This window comes from Malus sylvestris, chromosome 10 (genome assembly GCF_916048215.2).
Source record: "Malus sylvestris chromosome 10, drMalSylv7.2, whole genome shotgun sequence".
Classification (NCBI taxonomy): domain Eukaryota; kingdom Viridiplantae; phylum Streptophyta; class Magnoliopsida; order Rosales; family Rosaceae; genus Malus; species Malus sylvestris.
The window spans coordinates 21,626,909-21,633,553 of NC_062269.1; positions in this window are offsets into that span (position 1 = coordinate 21,626,909).

Consider the following 6,645-nt stretch of genomic DNA (forward strand, 5'->3'; position numbering starts at 1 on the left):
GTGACAATTTGGTATCAGAGCCTAACCCTGGCCGCGAGTGTGCCGACGAGGACGTCGGGCCCCTAAGGGGGGTGGATTGTGACATCCCACATCACCCAGGGGAGTGATCCTTAAATGTGTATTCTCATCCCTACCTAGCACGAGGCTTTTTGGGAGCTCACTGGTTTCGGATTCCGTAGGAACTCCGAAGTTAAGCGAGAAGGATGCCAGAGCACTCCCAGGATGGGTGACCTACTGGGAAGTTGCTCGTGAGTTCCCAAAAACAAAACCGTGAAGGAATGGTAAGCCCAAAGCGGACAATATCATGCTACGGTGGTGGAACGGGCCCAAGAAATGATCCGCCCCGGGCCGGGATGTGACAAACAAGATCCTTAACATTTATTGGTGAAGATCGAATCTTTCAGAACAAATTCTTCTCTGAAAATTGTAAATTCGATCAGGTAAGTAATTCATATTTTCAATTTTCGTTCTCTTTCAATTTTCATTCTCTTCTCCTTTTATACCGTCTTTTTAAATTGTAAAGGAATTATTTGCTTTCAATTGTTTTTTTTTTTTTTTTGGTTTAGCAAAAAGGACCAACATCAGGTGACTAGTCAACCACACAAATTGGTTGAAGATCGAAATTTTCATTGGCTTAGTAATTCATCTATTCAATTTTCGTGCTCTTTCATCCTTCACCTCTTTTCATACTTTGTCAATTGTGTAGGAATTGTTTGATTTCAGTTTGTTTATTGGGGTCCATCATAGAAAATCCAAAATTGGAGTTTTGCAAGTAAAATCACTATGATAAATCTTCAATTAAGTTTCACAAATTTTTTCTTTCAATTTACTAATTTGTTTGTGTTGAGCAAGGTTTTCTAGCAACCACCAACATTGGGTATTATTCTTCACTATCACCCACCAAGATCAAGTTCTTACTTTGATGACTCAGAAATGTAATATGAACGTGTGCTCTTTTATACATGCATTTAGTTTTAACTCCAAGTTCATATTCATTTGTAATTTTATTTCTTCCTTTTTTAGAACCCTCAATGCTAATTCTTTCCCCTTCCCAAAAACCAAGAACTCTGGTATGATGAATGCTTGATTTGAAACAACCAACCAATCCAAAATTTCCAATCATACTCAAATAATCAATTACAAAATAACATACTTTGAATTCCTCAGTTGCGAATTTCAACACAACATGCAAGGGGCGGACTCAAGAATGCTAAACTAGGAAAAAAAAATTGATTGACATGTAAAAAATTGTAGAAGCACAAATCCCGACCATGGGCCACATTTTTTACCTTGTAGATAACTATATTGTTTTTCCTTCTTATGTAGTAATTTCGATAAAAAAAAAAAAGCTTCAAGTAGAGGGGAATGACATGAAAATGTTGTTGATTGCACTGCTAATTTGAATACTTCTCCCTTCACTTTAACTTTATCGTTTGTTTTTATTTTGTGATGGATGAGTTACTTTTTATTGACGACTGAAAGTGATTGAGTTCAATATTGCCTTGCTACAATTATTGCTTATTAGGACGCAAAATAAGAGAGAAGGAAGAAGACAATTAGTTTTCATTTCTTTTGATGTACCCAGCACCATCAGAATAATAATGTGTATTTGGTGCATCACCATTTTCTTTGCCCAGAATCTTATTTGTATTGTCCTATTGCCATACGAAGCTCTTACATGATGAAATGAGTTCCTCACCCATTTTTCTAATTTATTGCATTCTAGCGGGAGTTGAAGTAAAAAAACAGTCCTTTTTTTTTCTTCCTAGCATCAAAATAACAAATTAGTGATCAACCATTAATTGGAAAAAAATCACGTTGCTTTCATAGTTAGACTAAAAAAGAATTTTATTAAACTAAAAGCATAATTTTAACTTTAATTTTTTTATTTGAAATTATTATAAATAGTCATTAATTAGCAAATGGTTGCTCAAAATATACCAAGTCATTTGGTCCTAATTATAGTTCCAGACTCAAGGAAAACTTGGTCCTAAATATAAATAATTAAACTTTAATCTTGATTAATTAAAATATGTACTCCACATTAAACAAGATGGAAGCAGCAGACTATAGCACATGGATTACGACCATTTGTTGCTCATATTCAAAAGCGACATTGTTCCCACCAATCTTGCAACTTGTTGGCTTCTTAGAAGCAAATAGTCTCAGCTTTCCAGTGTCTCTAACCCATATATGGACGGAATTGCCCTCCTTATTTAATGAGTGGATGACACCACCAGTGTTGAGCATGTTGACTAAGCTAATGGGTGAAAATCTAACATTTTTCGTAGCAGATAATACAATAACTGGGGACACAAAAACGAGCACAAAGTATAGCTTGGTGATTTTGCTTCAAATATGAATTTTGTAAGTTCAGTTGCTACAAAATTTCTTGCCTTTATTGAGGTTATGTGTATAGCTTGCGGCAGAGACTAGAAGCATATGTGGATTGAAACAAATTCTATGTTTGTTATTCATTATCTTTTCAAGGCTCCTAATGCAGTCCTTTGGTTTCCCTTGGTTCTTTATGGTAGATTGGAAGAATTGTGTTTGGCAACTTTGTCAAATGTAGTTTATATGTACACATTTATCAAGAAGAAAATCAGGTTGTTGACCTTTTAGCTTCAAGAGTTCAAGAGTTCTGTCAGATATCATGAATCGTGATGAGCAAACTTCTACTAGAATGCATACACATATAAGACAATTGGCATGTTAGGATAGGTCACAAATATATGATAGGATGATTTCGATTCCTCCCCGCAATGGTGAGCCAAATATAGATCTTCAATATATAGAGAGATATTATCTTTTTCGGAAGAAAATTCTTATAGAGAAATTCTTTTTTGGAAGAAGAAGATATATAGAGATATTCTTAGTTATAAGGAAAATTCTTATGTTGTGTGTTGAATATTCATGTATAAATATAGAAGGACATGCAAATAAAACCAATCATCATGTGCGCCAAAACAGAATAAGAAGCCACTATTGTGCAAGAAGTTATAATGAGAATTGAGGTATCTTAGGTTACCAATTACCTACTCTAACCACATATCCGTACAAATAGCACAATTGTTTACTCGAGAAACTTCGAATATTTGTTGCTTGAAAGGAAAAGTTGTTCAACGCCCAATACAATCTCCATAAGAAATGGTTGCTCTTTTCTTTGACCAAACAACTTAGGGTAGACACTTCAGGCAAATATTCGAGGCTACAATGATGCATTTGCGTTCACTTCAGTGAGAGTACAAAACAAAAATATCAAAAATCCAAAAGTAAAAGTAAAAGGTAAAGAATTCATACTTTTAAGTTTAGATTCTTGAAGGGTACTTTTGAAGAAGGTGGAATGGAAGAGTTGAGACGATTCAGTAATGAGGAGGTGGAGTTAGAGTAGCTCCTGTAGTGTTTTTACAGTGTGTAAATGAGGTTCAAATGTTTCGTGCTCAAGTTGCACTATATCATAACATTAGTGGACTTTCACAAAATGAAGGGAGCATACCACGTTACAAGCTTACATATACGACAATGAACTTGAAGTTGGAAATCGAATGTGTGAAAGTGAATTTAGATAAGAGTATGGATGAAAAGATACAATAGGTCTTAAATGACCATAACTCTTTTGTTCATATATTGCAAAGCCTCAAACAATGTCAAGATTTTCCGAATTACAAGTTGATCCTAAAAGAGCAACCAATCAACATCAATATAGTTACCATTAGCATCACAAGTTGCTGCAATTATAATAGATGAAGATAATGTCAATTGCAAATGGAAGGGATATCGAGGTGGAGGTAATTAGTGGAAGATTTCTTACGTATGAGATTGTCAAATATTATGATCCTGTTACTATATCCATTTATTCTTACCTTATGATACATATGGCTGAGATGTTAATAGTCATGATGATGGTGGATGAGCAATAACATGTTCCGACTATTATGTTTATATGTTACAAGTCTGTGCCAATAACATAATTTACTATCTAGTATATATTTATGAATAATGAATGTTATATTAAAAGCAAATATTTAATTTTCTTTTGCAAATATGTCATGGTGGGTGGTAACTTTTGCTTTGAGGAATGTGTCACTTACAACAATATTTTGTTGCTAACTACATTAAAATTGAATCACAGAAGCTTAGATGGTTTTGTTTTAATCAAGTCACAATTAGATTCAATCTTTACAAAGGACTTGAAGACTCCTTAAATACAGGCCAACACAATGTAGGTAAATATATAATTACTAATCGAAAATGAAAATTAATCAGGTAGCATCGAACGTAGAATCATTATGTCATCTTCATTTGTTGGAAGTCCACGTGACATGTACCAATGACATGGCTCTAATTCAAAGATTCGACAAGCCAAACTTTTTTGTTACCATTACATGTAACCCAAGTTAAAAGAAATCAAAAGTGAATTACTCCCTAGACAAACTCTACAAGATTGTCTTGACTTACTAAAGTATTTCATGCAAAGCTTGAGTAACTAAAGGAAGACATCACAGAAAATGGGGTGCTAGACAATGTAGTCGCTTTGGCATACGTTATTGAATTTTAGAAACGAGGTCTTTCACATATGCACATGTTGGTTGTGCTAGATGAAAATGATAATATTAATAACCTAGAGTAGTATGGCCAAATTGTTAGAGTTGAATGATAAATTGTTAAAGGTGAAATACTAAACGAAGACGTGGAGCCCCAACTTTACAATGTGATGTTAAAGCATATGATTCACGGCCCACGTGGCATTTAAAACCCCCAATCTCCATGTATGAAAAATTGGAGTTGTAAGAGAAAGTATCCTGAATAATTTGAAACAGTTACTATTCAAGGGAATGATTCATATCAATTTATCAAAGGCGAGGAATTTGACTACCCATCTGACTTCATCGACAAGGAAACATAATGGTTGATAATAGTTGGGATATTCCATATAAACCATGGTTGCTATTAAGATATGATTGCCACATCAATATTGTGCAAGCATAAACCATATGTGTGTGAACAATTTCTCTTAATAAGTGCATATTTTTTTTTAATATTACATAATTACTGTTTTGTCATCCTCATGTAAATATTGTATATCAAAAGAGAGGGTAAAATTAGAAAAATATGATTGTCATTATCTCAAAAAAGAGGGTAAAATAGGGATATGGTTGTCATTTTGTCAAAAGGTACAAAATTACTATTTTGCCCTCATCATGTCAACATTGTGTATTCAAAAGTGAGAGCAAAATTGGAAGAAAATGGGCAAAAAGTTGACAAGCCCTATTCTCTTAATAGAATAGATGTTTACAAAAGCCCAGATAGAGTGGTAGTCGAAGTGTAATAAGATCCTAAATATGATGAAATAAGGTAGTTTTAGGATGCAAGATAGGTTTGCGTGCCAGAGACATTATAAAAGATATTTAAGTTCATAATCAATCGAATATATCCATAGGTTGAACGGTTGCAAATACACCTTTCTAAATATGCACCAAGTTCAGTTTCATGCCAATGAGAGTATAAAAAATATTCTAAATGATGAGGGTGCAATGAAGACAATTTTGACAGAATTTTTCACACTTAATCATGTGGATGCAGAAGTGAGACAATACTTATACACGGACATCCCATTACATTACAGACAAGGTTTTAAAAAACACTAGACGCTAATCGGGTGGCAAGTTGGGGCCTAGCGCCTAGGAGGCAATAATTAAACAACATGATTGTAGGGACCATCTTAAAGATAAAACCATACTAAGGGTCATCATCTTCTTCCTCACGCCCGCCTAGACCTGTATAGTTCCACCTAGTCCCCTCTAATCCTGCCTAATCTCACCTAGGCGACTACCCCATAGGATTTCCGATTTTGTTGAACAATTAGGACTTAATTGTGATGGCAACCGACCATTCAACGCCTAGGTCGATTTTTAGAACACTAATTACAAATGTATTCACACTCAAAGAAAATAGTCTAAAATAAAAAATAGTAACAAGGTTATTGGGAAAATATATGCAGTGTCAGCTGCTAAATGCGAAAAATTTTACCTGCAAATTGTTCTTAATCATGTTAGAAAATTAACATGCTCCATAAACTAGAGGATAGTTGGTGGTGTTTGGTTGCTAAAGGCTTTGACAATTCAGATGTCGTCGGCTTTAACAAGATTATTGGCCACAATATACCAATTGGTGTTCAAGGGTTGTGGGATGATTCTATTCATTAATGGTAGAAGATTATGTTTATGTGACTAGCATAAATCCCATACTTGATATCAACAAACTCTTGTGAGAATTGAACACACTTTTGGTTCAATTTAACTGTGACAAGAGAATTGAATTGAGTTTAGGAATGATAAAATGTATTGAAGATGAACTATCCATAAATATTCCATAACAAGATCTTAATGCAATCAAACATCTAAATGATGACCAAAGAAGTGTGTTAACACAATAATTCAACAGTTAGAGAATTCAACTTTTTACGTGGATGGTCCCCATGGAATTGAAAAAGCTTACTTATATCGTGCATTGTTAGCAAGCTTGAGAAGGTTAGGCCACATAATATTAGTAACATCATCATCTGAAATAATAGCTACAATATTGCTTGGTGGGAGGATAATATATTTTGCATTCAAGATTCCACTAGTTCTCAATGCATCATCC